This window comes from Triticum dicoccoides, chromosome 1B (genome assembly GCF_002162155.2).
Source record: "Triticum dicoccoides isolate Atlit2015 ecotype Zavitan chromosome 1B, WEW_v2.0, whole genome shotgun sequence".
NCBI classification, from domain to species: Eukaryota; Viridiplantae; Streptophyta; class Magnoliopsida; order Poales; family Poaceae; genus Triticum; species Triticum dicoccoides.
This window is the reverse complement of record NC_041381.1, coordinates 474,630,922-474,642,328: the sequence shown is the minus strand read 5'-3', so window position 1 is coordinate 474,642,328 and position 11,407 is coordinate 474,630,922. Positions and strand designations below refer to the sequence as shown.

Genomic DNA, 11,407 nt, shown 5'->3' with positions numbered 1-11,407 from the left:
AGCCGGATGATCCGGGCAATTCCCGGATGATCCGGGTGGGTAGCCGGATGATCCGGCTAGCGGAATAAGCTTCTGTGATGAATTTTACGAATAACCCGGATGATCCGGGCAGGAACCCGGATGATCCGGGCAAAGCCCGGATGATATGGGAGAGGACCCGGATGATCCGGCCAAACCAAACTGCTGCAGCCTAGAAACTGAAACAGACACAACTTTTACATCCAGACTCCGATTTTGATGATCTTGGGCTCGTTTTGAAGCTATGAAAAAAAAACCAGGTCCTCACATAGAGAACCACCCAAGATGAACCAAAATGGAGGATGCAAAATATGCAAAGGTTTTATCATGTATTTGGGTAACCTATTTGGCTTTGGATTTTCTTTGGTATATAGGATATGAGTGGAATTGTGTAGAGAAGATGTTGACTTGAGCAAATCTATCACGAACCCCTTTGATCCCCTCTTAATAGTGCGGGATCCCTATAACTCAAGAATCATAAAAGGTCTACACTACATAGCTATCAATAATCCATTCTTGAGTGTATGTGTTCCTTCGGTGTTCATCACTCCACAACACTAACGTCGAAGGAACTAATACCTTTGACTCGAGCCTTTCACTTGAGCTTGAAGTTGAAGTTTCTTCTTGGATCAAGTTGAATGGCAAGACATTGGTGAAGTCTTCAAGTAGCTCCCCCATACACAATGTGGGAAGCTTTGCTTTGTATTTATCTTCATGTGTCCATCATGTGATCATCCACAAGCTTCAAGCATGTAATCCTTCGGGATAGTTATCTTGAACTTGCCCTTGTCAACCATGATCATCAACACTTGATGTCATCCTCTCATAGACACTTGAAATATCTCTCTCGATGCGAGCCCATGAGAATCTCCTCTCAAAAACATAGGCAACACATAGTATGGGTTAGTACACAAAGCGCAATTGACAAATTCTTACCATACCACAAGATCTCACGTGGCACATGATTTGCGCTTGTGTGTTGACCATCTTTGAATTCAATCTTCGATCTTCATCTTGGTCAACCTTAATCTTTGCTCCATGATTAATCTTGATGCACAACTACGTGTATATGGCATTCATTCCGAATCCATTCAATATCCTTCTTGCATCACCCATGGAACAAACCTTCCTATATAACTTGATGTCATTGTTTCTTCATAGGAATTGTCATTCATTATCAAGTCTCAATGCATATATAGATGTTGATGGATTTCATCCACCAATTCATCCAATATTCTTCATGCATTGCAAATGGAACTTTCCTTCAAATGTATATCTCAGTGCAAACATTTGTCCATTAGGATTGTCATTTAATTACCAAAACCACACATGGGGACTACATGTACTTTCAATCTCTCCCATTTTGGTAATTGATGACAATCTCAACAAGAGGGTTTATATAATGAATTTTTAAACAAGCATGAAATTTATCCAAGGATAAATTGTATACTTGGGATGGTTGTAGTATCATCAATACACTACACAAGCATTTGATGATAGTACACCCATAGTATATAGAGCAAACTCCCCCATAATATATGAATTTGTGAATGAACTTTGAATGTCATTGCATATATTGGTTGACATAAACTAGGAGAATTTTTCTCTATATACAAGACTTATCCATGCAATAAGAATATATAACAAGGGTAGATATGCATGAGTGACAACAAGAACTAGAAAAGATATTTATCTTAAACCCTCTAAACTTCTCCCCCATTGGCAACAAATGCCAAAATGGAAGACAAAACATCTAGCAGACCAATATAGTATGAGTTCCTCCTTGATGTGTGCATATAACAAAATGTGAGTGAAAACAAATGCACATATTCAATGATGAACAATTAAAGGAGCTCGAAATCTATAGAATGCAACCAGATACGAAGATATGAACTTTTTCATGTATAAAAATTTCTAAGTGGCCTATAATAATCATGATATGTATCCACAAAGAAACTCGTATACACAAAAAGAAAGGTTGCAATTGATAAGAACATGATATCCACAAGTGAATCCACTATTATACAACTTGAGCCTAGTCATAATAGCAAGGCACATGGCACAAAACACATGGCACAAATTGATCTCATTTGCATAACACAAAGTGAAGCAAGCAATCAAAAGATCCGATGAGCCAAAAGAATAAAAGAATATTACGATTTGGGTAAAGGAGTGTTCTAAGGAAAATAGAGAAGCTCCCCATGATTTGTGCACAATTGAATTTTTTATTTGGATACAAGTGCACAAAATAGGATCATCACTCCCCCAAAATCAATAGGAACACACAACAATTGCAAGCAAACATAGATAAGAAAAGAAGCCTAGCATTTGCAACAAACATATGGTTGAGCAACATGTACATGAGGCAACCTAAGAATAGGCACAACCAAAATGATGTGTGTGAGACACGTCAAAGCACTTGAGAAGACTAGTATAAGGATGAGAATTAAGCATCAACATAGCCTTGAGTAAATGAGATACAAGGTGCAAGACATGTCCTTCCCACACACATGAAGTTAAGAAGGTCACACACACATCAAGAAAATGGGTTCACAAGCTCACTAATAGCAAACTAAAAATCAAAGCTTGTGACAACCCATGATGAAGATAGGAAATAATAGGCTTGTCAAGACAAGCATGAGAACAACAATCTTCACCAAACATGAGTGCACTAAGATGGAAAGAGGTAAGACATGCACTCATTCAACAAATGCTTACATGGAGCCACCAAAAAGATATAAAAAGTGAATGAAATGGTGGACATGAAAGAATAGGGATATCAACTAGAGATGTAACTTCTCTCACATGTATAAGATACTAGGTAGATGATATCCACAAAGAAGGATGTACACATAAAATAGTTACAAAAGGAAGGAATAAGATATCAAAATGGGAGTCATAAAATATATCAATGAGATCTTTGCTTGAAAGCATGGCACATGGCTTAATATAATCTTATTGTATATTAATGAACTCCAAACACACAACCATCAAAGACATCACAACTAGCAACAAGAGATCATTGTTGGGATGCTTTGAGAAAGGAAACAAGTATCACAGGAACGAGTCAAGAAATTCATGCCATGATGGAACCTACACAAGGTTAACCCCATTTCTATATATATGCATGAAGTAAATACTTGTTACCAAGATAGCATTGGTATGAAGTTGTAGATCAAATGAAATGTCCAAGCTTGGCTCTAATTTCCTCATAGTGACACCACCTTCATGAATAAGCCAAGCACCCAATGCTTCTCAAATGTACCTAAAACATTTTAAGTACAATATGGTCCCCAAACTTATTGGGTCCGACGTAGTTAGCATAACTACAACACATAGGGTAAAACCACTTAAATATGTGCCTATTGATATGAATTTGAATTTCATGCACATCATAGCTATTAAGAATTTGATGGATTTACCATATATATATTGGATCAAATAAGGCAAACAAGGCATGTGAATTTACACATAGTAAATATGCATGCATAAGCCTACCAAAATCCAGGGAGATATAAATTGGACAAATGACCACATAACTGTTAATACTTCCAATAACAACACTAGTCATTCATGTTGTCCAAAATGAATCAAAGTGACAAATCAACATATGATAGCACACAAAGTTCAACATATGAACCAAGGAAAAAAAACAATGAGCATATAAGATATGCATTGCACACATACTCATAGGAATATCCCACTCAAGTAGATATAGGACACTATAAAGAATGAGATAACAAACTCTCATATAGAGCAATAAGATGAATTCGAACAAAATGGTATTTCGGGTTATCATTGGGTGTAGAAACCAAATAAGTACATGATCATCTATACTAACACAAGCATAACATGAGAGTTTAGGAATAACCACAATGCTTGGATAGCATAATATTAACATTCCGACTAGATAGATAATCATGAAAAGCAATAATTGGAATAGCTTTAATCAAATGATTTTCCAAATATGGTTTTAAAGATAACCATGGGCAAAACCGCACAAGAATGCCATACGTAAACAAGACATTGCATGCCACGGAGATATAAGATAATCTCAAATATAAATTCTAGGTGGCATCCCTCAATTGTTCATATTAACAAGGATTGTGATATGCACAAAGCATATCACTCCCCCATAATATGATGATCCATGTATTATTCACAAGAAGCAAATGAAACCCAACTAAGGATAATTAATGGATGAGAATTTGAGTTTCAAATGAGCTTTACATACCACATAGTACCTTGATAATATAGCACTAACAATACTAGGTGGTATCCCACATACATACACCTTTAAGGTTTGTGATATCCGTAAAACATAGCACTCCCCCATAATGTGATGATCCAGCCAAGGAAGATTCAACTAATGAAGCAATAAAGGCTTGAAACCACACACGCACAAATATATGAAGTGCATTGTGACCTACACATGCTAGATAACACAAATCAAGCATACTAGGAAGCACAACTAAAAAAGCACATGCTAGGTACAAAACCTAAACATGCAAGGGACACAGTAACTTTCAATGTAAACAATGCAAGTACAAGTTACCGCAAAGAGGAGCATTGGATTGATAGATATGATGATAATCCACTTGACTTGGCATTAACCATAACATATGGTGAAAATAGTTTTTCTTCATGAAGTAGCCAAGTCTCCAATGCCCTCCACACACCTACTGATCAAGTTTGAGCTTGATGGTCCCCAACCAAGTTGGGTCCTAAGAAGTTAGTAACAATAGGCTTGGCAACCCAAATGGTCTTGTCCACTTTCAAACTTCTCTGGGAACCCACAAACTTGGCAAACACATTGCCAACAATATCCTTCTTTAGCAAATAATGATTATTGACTATAGGAGGCTTAGATATGTTACCGTTGGAACAAGATGAAGCTATGTGTCCCTTCTTACGGCAAATATAGCAACATGTGCTCCCCTTTCTCTTCTTCTTTACCTTTTCAACTTGGAGAGCATTATCTTGGTTAGGCATGGGAAGAGGCCTTTCATTATCTTGATATTGAACTTGAGGCCACTTCCCTTGATGCTTCACACTTGAAGCCTTCTTCTTCAATGGACAAGATCTCACATGGTGTCCAACATTCTTGCACTTGAAGCAAATAATGTTGGCCGAATTCTTGACTTGATCTCGTCCCTTCTTCTTGTTCTTGGACTTCTTCTTGTTGGAGATGAAATCAAGTCCAATTTTGTCTTGAGGGTCCTTTTGCACACTCAAGATATTATCACAATATTTTTCCAAGTCTTTCTTCAAACTGGTGACTTGGGCCTTGAGCTCTTTATTTTCCTCTACAAGGTTAGTATTAACAAAAGAATTAGAGGAAGTAGAAACTTCATCGTTAGAGCAACAAGGCATGGTGAGCAATTCATCACAAGATGTACCAATATCATGTAGAGAGGAATTGCAAGGACTAACACATGGCAATAAGGCACTTCGAGTAGAAGATGTGCTAATATCCACATGAGACTCACACGATTTTACCTTGGTCCACATAGCCTTATGAGCTAACTTTAGCCCATCATGAGAGATTATAAGATCCTCATGAGTGCCCGAGAGCTTTTCATAACTTTCTTCCAATTTCCCATAGTTGCTAGTTAGCAAATCAAGTTGAGTCCTTAGGTCAACATTTTCTTTTAATATCGATGCTTCACACAAGATAGAGTTAGTAGCACAAGCATCATTATCAATATGAGAGGAGCATGTAGAAGCTAGAGACTCCGCATGAGTAGCTTGAAGTTCCTCATGAGACTTAGAGAGTTTGATGAGCTCTCCTTTGACCTTCTTGTAGTCAAGGTCAAGGGGCTCAAAATCCTCTTTAAGTTTACAATGCGTAACTTCAATCTCTTCTTTTAAAGACCTCAAGTCACTAAGACATTGATGAGCCATAGCAAGTTCATGTTCAAGTTGTTCACTTTTTGCTTGCTCATAAAGAAATAAGTCATTACGTTTTTGAAAGCAAGCAAGAACATCTTGGAACCTTTTATAAGTGTTATTTTTAGCTCTACGAAGAGTTTTCCCAATCTCATAGAGATTTTGAGTCAAGACTTCATCATCTTCCTCATTACAACTATCATCATTGTCACTAAGAGAAGATGATACCTCGTCATTACCTCTTGCCATGAGGCACATGTGAACACAAGGGGTTGATGATGATTCTTTTGGAGAAGAGGGTTCTTCATCAACCAAGCATGCCTCATTTTTCTTGATTTCCTCTACATGGTTAGTTTCACAAATAGAACTAGAGGGAATCACGATATTTCTATCATGGCAACATGGGAGATCAAGCATATCATCACAAATGAGCTTAACACCATCATTACAGGATATTTCTTCACTCACCATGTCATTACCTTGTGGTATGCCACATGTTGGTGAAGTGAAAGATGTTGGGGTATGCAAGTAATTGGAGGTGGAAGCAATAGAGAGCTCTTCATGATTTAAAAATGTGGAGAACTCCTCCATTAACTCCCCAAAAAGAATATTGTCTTCATGAAGATTGGACCCACCATATATATCTTCAATTTTGGTCCAAGCATCATGAGCCAACGAACAAGACGAGATTGACTTGAACACCTCGAAGGTTATAGCTTGGTGAATGAAACTTAAAGTTTCACAATCAAGATGCATATCATCAAGTGATGGAGATTGTCCATCCTTTAGATTTGAATTCCCTACAACCACAATCCGCAAAGCATTTGGACCCATGGCCCGAAAGTGACAAAGCATGCGTAATCTCCACATAATGTAATTTGTGCCATTAAAACAAAATGTGTCATCGTGCACTAGTTCACTAGTCGACATCGTTACTCTCTAGGCGGTTAAGCCTAATAAGGAGAGACCTAGCTCTGATACCAATTGAAAGGACCACGATGTCGCCTAGAGGGGGGGGTGAATAGGCGTTTTAAAATCTTATACGGATTTGGCTATATCCTAATGCGGAAATAAACTAAGAGGATACTTTTCAAGCACAAATCCTAAATATACCAGGCTAACTAAGTGCACCAACAACTTAGGATAAACAAGATGAGAACAACGAGGATATGAGTAAGCACAAGTAAGTTACACAAACTTACTCAATGTATATCACAAGATATATAAATGAATAATACACACAACCACAAGTAAGCAATACAGGCTTACACAAGTTATGTCACAAGATATGGAAATGAATGTTACAAGCTAGCAATTCACACTAAGCACACGATAGAACAATAGTAGCAAGTATGAATTGCGGACTATAAAGTGTTGGCCTAGATAATCTCTACGATATGGTAACCAACACAATATAATGAGGACAACAAGATATAGTGAATGCAAGGTCAAGAGACCAAAGTAAACCACAAGTAGTGGCTAGGGTTAGAATTAACCGAAGACACGGAGACGAGGATGTATCCCGATGTTCACTTCCTTGGAGGGAAGCTAGTCACCGTTAGAGAGGTGGATGTTACCACGAAGGCACACCAACGCCACGAAGGCTCACCCTATTCTCCTTGAGAAATCACCACGAAGGCGATTCTCAACCACTAGTGGTAGACCTTGAGGCGGCCTCCAAACCTTCACAAACTTTCCGGGGGACAAATCACAAGTTGATTCGTCACCGGAGCACTCCTACCGCCTAGGAGTCTCCAACCTCCAAGAGTAACAAGATCAAGGGGGAAATGCTCAAGACTTGCTCAAATCACGAATTGCTTTGGTCACAAGAGGGAGAGGGAGAGGATCTATCTTTTGATTGGAACAACTCTCAAGAACACTCACTAATCTCTCCGGGATCTAAGATTTGGTGTAGGAGAAGTAAGAGGGAGCCACTTGTGTTCTTGGGACGATTTGGGATGAAGTGCTCAACCCTCCCCCGGAGTGGGAGAGGGATATTTATACCCCCAAAGAAAATAGAGCCGTTTCCCGCAGTTGTTGACCTGCCCGGATGATCTGGACGCATACCAGGATGATCCGGGCAATGCCCGGATGATCCGGGAAGGTCAATATACAATGTGGTGAAGTAGATACCCGGATGTCCGGGGACATAGCCGGATGATCCGGGCAATTCCCGGATGATCCGAGTGGGTAGCCGGATGATCCGGCTAGCGGAATAAGCTTCTGTGATGAATTTTACGAATAACCCGGATGATCCGGGCAGGAACCCGGATGATCCGGGCAAAGCCCGGATGATATGGGAGAGGACCCGGATGATCCGGCCAAACCAAACTGCTGCAGCCTAGAAACTGAAACAGGCACAACTTTTACATCCAGACTCCGATTTTGATGATCTTGGGCTCGTTTTGAAGCTATGAAAAAAACCCAGGTCCTCACATAGAGAACCACCCAAGATGAACCAAAATGGAGGATGCAAAATATGCAAAGGTTTTATCATGTATTTGGGTAACCTATTTGGCTTTGGATTTTCTTTGGTATATAGGATATGAGTGGAATTGTGTAGAGAAGATGTTGACTTGAGCAAATCTATCACGAACCCCTTTGATCCCCTCTTAATAGTGCGGGATCCCTATAACTCAAGAATCATAAAAGGTCTACACTACATAGCTATCAATAATCCATTCTTGAGTGTATGTGTTCCTTCGGTGTTCATCACTCCACGACACTAACGTCGAAGGAACTAATACCTTTGACTCGAGCCTTTCACTTGAGCTTGAAGTTGAAGTTTCTTCTTGGATCAAGTTGAATGGCAAGACATTGGTGAAGTCTTCAAGTAGCTCCCCCATACACAATGTGGGAAGCTTTGCTTTGTATTTATCTTCATGTGTCCATCATGTGATCATCCACAAGCTTCAAGCATGTAATCCTTCGGGATAGTTATCTTGAACTTGCCCTTGTCAACCATGATCATCAACACTTGATGTCATCCTCTCATAGACACTTGAAATATCTCTCTCGATGCGAGCCCATGAGAATCTCCTCTCAAAAACATAGGCAACACATAGTATGGGTTAGTACACAAAGCGCAATTGACAAATTCTTACCATACCACAAGATCTCACGTGGCACATGATTTGCGCTTGTGTGTTGACCATCTTTGAATTCAATCTTCGATCTTCATCTTGGTCAACCTTAATCTTTGCTCCATGATTAATCTTGATGCACAACTACATGTATATGGCATTCATTCCGAATCCATTCAATATCCTTCTTGCATCACCCATGGAACAAACCTTCCTATATAACTTGATGTCATTGTTTCTTCATAGGAATTGTCATTCATTATCAAGTCTCAATGCATATATAGATGTTGATGGATTTCATCCACCAATTCATCCAATATTCTTCATGCATTGCAAATGGAACTTTCCTTCAAATGTATATCTCAGTGCAAACATTTGTCCATTAGGATTGTCATTTAATTACCAAAACCACACATGGGGACTACATGTACTTTCATCTACCCCTTAAAAAGATCTATCTTCAGCTCCACATCGGCGCTCTCCAGCTCCGCCTCGGTAACCTCCGTCTCCGGAGTCCCAGAAAATGAAGTTGTTCGCCTCCACGTCATCGTCAAGCGGCTAATCGGTCGACGATGTTTAGTCTACCAAGCTTGGCTTTAACGGGTGGAGAGGAGCGGTGGCCTTCTTGGGACCCGAGCGGTGGCGACCTCCCGTGCTCTACTCTTTCGCGTTGTCGGTGGCGCCCCGGGACGTGCCGGCTTTGTGGTCGTGGCGACGGGGCACGCCTCGGCAAAGCCGGAGATGTCCTTCGCCTTATCGTCGGTCTTTCCCCACACCTCGCCCGCCGCCTCGTCGAACTCCTTGTAGGCGGCCTCCAGTTCCGCTTGACGCTAGCGGTATCGCCAGCAGGCGAGGTGGATCTCGCGGGCGGAGTGGTACGACTTGAGCAGCGCTGCATGCTGCGCCAAGTCCACGTCCAACACGATCTCCCTATCGACGTTGAGCCGCTCCTCTGACTGCTAGTGCTCCTCCTGCACCATGTCCATGTAATGGGTACGGGCCTCGCCGATGGTCAGGGTGCAATGCACCGGCGAGGGTGGCGCCGGCTCGTCCTCGACCTGCTTGCCGATAGCAATGGTGGCCATCTCCTTCTTCTGCTCTCGCGACAATCCGTCCCAAAAAGTTTTGGCGTCCGAGGAGGCCATGATGGGAGTGGTTCGGAAGAGGAGAAAGGGACCGGAGTAGGATGAATGCAACTATAGTCTGGTTTGCAATTTACATAGTGGGCGAGGCGACAACGGTGGGCAGTAGAGGGACGGACGGGTTGCGCTGGAGTAGCCGCCTCAGCAACCGCGTGCCATTAATGCAAGCGACAGACGGACTCGTTTGAACGTGGAGCAGTCGCATGCACCGAGAAGCATCGTGGGTGACGTTCTCTCGGCCGGCGCGCCGCTTCAATGTCGACAACAATGATAGGTCGCGGGCGCTCAGTCTGAGCATGAATGCAACACTCACACTCTGAAGCGACGCTTACCGTTTCAGGTGGAAAGCACGCGCGAGGAAGGGGGTTTGGGTGGTCCAAGGTGATCAAACACGGACGTGGCAGCAGTCTGGAAGCCAGGCAGCACGGTCCAGATGGGCACAGTCCACATCAGTGCTTGCTGTCACGCACAACAAATCTACGCATCAGTGCAGCGGGCGTGGCCAATGGGCACAGTCCACATCAGTGCTCGCTGTCACGCACAACAAATCTACGCATCAAATGTGTGCATACGGAGTAAGTACCACTGTACACCCACACAGCTCCGACGCAGTATGCCTGCAGACAAGGAAATCATTGTGCAGCGACCCGGATCTACCACTCAGGACCGTATTCATTGTACCAGCCCCACCGTAGTAACCTGGGGTCCAGGGCTGCTCGCGGGGCAGGTCGCGAACCGGGAAAAGCAACGCGCAATGAAGCGGAGCGTACTACGTAGTAGTACAGTACCATTAAAACCATTCAGCTGCGCATAAGGGCGAGCCCTCGCGATAGCCACGTCGGCAAGCTACGAGACAAGCGACTGTGCAGCGCTGGGAGAAAAAGAAAAGGAAACCTAGCCCCGCACGCTTCTTCGCCACTCTGCCAATCCCCTCTTCGCTCGTCTCCTTCTCTCCCTGGTCCTGCGCCGCCGGCTCAGCCACCTCCTCTCCCGCTTCCCTCCTTCTATCTCAGTCCTCGTCCAGATCGGCGTCCAGCGCAGGAAGATCGGGGTGGTCGTGGCGGCGGCATCTTCAGCGGCGTCGCCGGACGAGCTCCACGCGCCGGGGAGATATCTCCAAGGTCCCGCGCCACCACGTCCCCTAGCCGACGTTGGCCTCACCACAAAAGACGTCTAGCCCGCCCGTGCCGCCGGTCAATTTGTCTTTGGAGGTGAGGATTGCCTGGAGACCCACCCCTTCGTTCTCCTCCCCCCTCCCCAAGCTCGAGCCTCCGC

The 11,407-nt window shown here is 42.6% G+C and overlaps 1 long non-coding RNA gene across 1 annotated transcript in view; it reads left to right on the top strand.

Moving 5' to 3' along the window:
* The first annotated feature begins 10,972 nt into the window (after nucleotides 1-10,972).
* Nucleotides 10,973-11,407, top strand: part of LOC119342156 — a 5,628-nt gene continuing 5,193 nt past the window's right edge. Inside the window, exon 1 of the long non-coding RNA XR_005165415.1 lies at nucleotides 10,973-11,343. This is a non-coding gene — a long non-coding RNA (uncharacterized LOC119342156). The remainder of the gene's footprint in view (nucleotides 11,344-11,407) is intronic.